Genomic DNA, 3,179 nt, shown 5'->3' on the forward strand with positions numbered 1-3,179 from the left:
CTTTCGGCTTTAATTGCAATTGGGACACGCTGTAAATATTAAATGTTTTCTCGTGCATTGCGAGCGGTAGATTCAAACACACTAAACAAAGGGCCATTTTCGAAGGGGAAAAAAGAAAACACCTCCAGCCAAAAGACATAATAGCAGTTTAGAAACGTACTCTCTATAACAATGTGGCTAAAAAAGAAAAATTCGAGCAAAGTGGTCACTGTATAACCTTTTCGAAGTCGGTTTCAAGGTTAAGATTCTATTAAAAGCTATTTATTGCAATTTTGTCTTGCCAGAATAGGACCGAAAGAAAACGAAAATTGTAACAAGATTATGCAAGGTCCACTTGCCGCTAATTCTTTCGTGTTTCAAAGGAAACGCATTACATCCAACCGAGCTGACGGGCCATTCGGGGGAAAAAAAGGACAGTAAAATTTGCATGTATGTATTCATTAATAACCTATTACAACATTAATTCCATTTTGACAAGCCAGAGGCGACCATGTCGGCAAATTTTTAAAATTCTGTGATACTTTTTGTGCATCAGATTGAGTCAATGATTCAGGCATTAGGAATCGTGTAATTTATTCAGACATTCACCGACAGGCAGTGACCAGGCATATTTTCTATTCGTTCCAACACATGAGAAGTATGTGTGTACACACACAAAAGGGAAATACTTTTCTGCGGGTTAAAAACTGCATACGTATACAAGTCATTACAAGAGTTTTGGTCGGCATGCTCACCTATAACTAAATTTGGCTGCAAAAAAGAAAGAGAATGCTTCATTATTAAACGATAACGGCCGGCCATGACGTGCAAAAGAGAGAGCCGATTGTGGAACATTTAAGGTATTAAGCATACATGTACATTTCCAACTGGGGAGAACAAAAAGGCGAGGGTTCATTAACCAAATCAATATCTGATATAATGACGCACAAGGCCTTTCTGTGTCTTCAACAAGTTTGACGTCAATAACGAGGAATCGGTAAATGGATGGTTATGGCGGACCAAATAACGAAACGGTCATTTGAAACAGCCGACAGGTACGTCGTCCATTACTGAGTTCTTTCTCTTTTGGCAATCGAAAATGTTTTGTTTATTCCTTTTTCCCCTTTGCAATAGCATCATGCCTTGAATGCTTAACGTAGAAAGAAAAATGTTGGTCAAAGTAGTTCATCGGGTCCGGGCTAACAACCTGAAACTGCCCTGGTCCAGACGTTCTCGGCATTGTTGCACGAACGTGATTATGGGGGGGGGGGGCTGCTATAGAGTAATCTCATCATGGAGACATAACTCTTCTGAAAGACTATACAGCACAAGGCAGACAACCAATCACGCTGTTGTCAACCAAAACGTTCATCAGGAGCCTCTCATTTGTACAACGCGGACGGGCATGTAATTTATTCGCCATAGTCAGACGAGTTATTCAAAGCAAATAAATTCTGATTCTTGTTGCTTGTTGAAGACTAGCCATTGGATAAAAAAAAAAAAAAAAAAAGGAAAAAGGAAGAAGGTTGGAACAATATCAGCAAAAGGCCTTCTGCTATATCGCTGTCCACACCTCTGTGTTATTCATGCAGACGGAGGCAGACAGACGAAACCAAAGTCGAGACGCTTCCACGGTGGATTACTGATGTAGACAACGGAGACAGGCCACGAATACGGGGCCGCAGACACACGCGGCGTATCACGCACACTTTCAAACTCGTCGATAAATATGTAAGGTGTTATAAAAGCTCCAGCTCGGAGAGGGAGCTTACACCACTATCGGCCTTGTGTCTTTGGCTGATGGCCGCATGATACATGAGATTGCGTCTGAATTGGACTTCTGCATGTTGCTGCTGTTGTTTGCCGGATCAATGCATAAACAATTGGGAGAAGCCATCAAGTAGGAGGCGGACCCTCCCTAGCGCTTTCACAGAGCCATATACAGTGCACGGCTATATACTGTGTACGTATACATGTATACAACGCAGGATGATGAACGATGGTCACGTTTTTTCGGTGTGTGCGGCCAAACGCAAGCACACACACAAAGCCAAACAAAAGAAATCAAACATACAAGAATCAATTTTCAGAAGGCCAACATCAGCCTATATCTAGTTTGTAACGAATGATTGAACGTTTACGTTGAATAGGTGGAAGACCCGTTCTTCGTTACGATCATCATCCCTACCGTTGGGATAGGGCAAGAACGCGTTGATCAATTGTTAGACTGGCTATCCCGAGAAAACAAAAAATAGATTTTCTTTGTCTTTTCATTTGTTAGGGGAAGAAAAAGAGTCACGAGTGATGGGTGAGAGTAAGAAATCCCGACACTTTGTCATGGCGGTCGTATTGTATTACAGTGTCTCGCCGAAATGCATAGCCAAAAAGTTCTTGACTTTTGCCCGTCTTGGTAGCTGTATAGTAGCCGCTTGTCACGACACTCTACCGGGAAATCCTTTTTCTCATTCTTTTAAAGTGCATCAACATTCTTTTTGTCTGCGTGTGTGTGTTCATCATCAGGCCGTCTTTGGCAGAGACTCCATATTGTTGTATGCGCATAGACAAGTAACCACCAGTCTCTTGTTTCCAAGCACAAAGATTATACACATCCGGCTAAATGAATCAGTAAAAGATGATTAACATTTCATTAATGTATATGTTGATTTTTTGTTGTGTGTATTTAAATTTTTCGCATCGATGAAAGATGACTATTGAATGCGCATTATCGTGGCATTTATAAATAGATTTATAGCTGACACGACACTTGTCGTGATATGCTACTCATGTGACTTTGATGGATGTGCTCGTCACCATCGAGCAGCTTAGCCAACCATGTGGTACTTTACGTTTTTGATGGAACGATGTTTTTGTAGACGACTGGGGTTCTCTGTAATATGGCACGAATGAATTTCAAATGATTGTGTTTTTTTTTCTTATCAGATAAAGAATACAATTTTGTATAGAAATTTGTTTATCCGGCTGCGCATATTTAGATTTTTACATTGGCTTTTAGGAAATCCTTGTGATACGTTATTTCTGATAGTCTCCTCTCACATCATCCGAATTACGTCATTGGTGAAGGGCTCATATAAATATGCTTGAGTTAAAGCAAAGGTATTATCTTATTGTTTCGTGAAAACTATCGCATCTTGCTTGATGCCTTTCCGAAGTGAATAATAAAAGACTTGGAAATGTGTTGG

This window comes from Daphnia carinata, chromosome 1 (genome assembly GCF_022539665.2).
Source record: "Daphnia carinata strain CSIRO-1 chromosome 1, CSIRO_AGI_Dcar_HiC_V3, whole genome shotgun sequence".
Classification (NCBI taxonomy): domain Eukaryota; kingdom Metazoa; phylum Arthropoda; class Branchiopoda; order Diplostraca; family Daphniidae; genus Daphnia; species Daphnia carinata.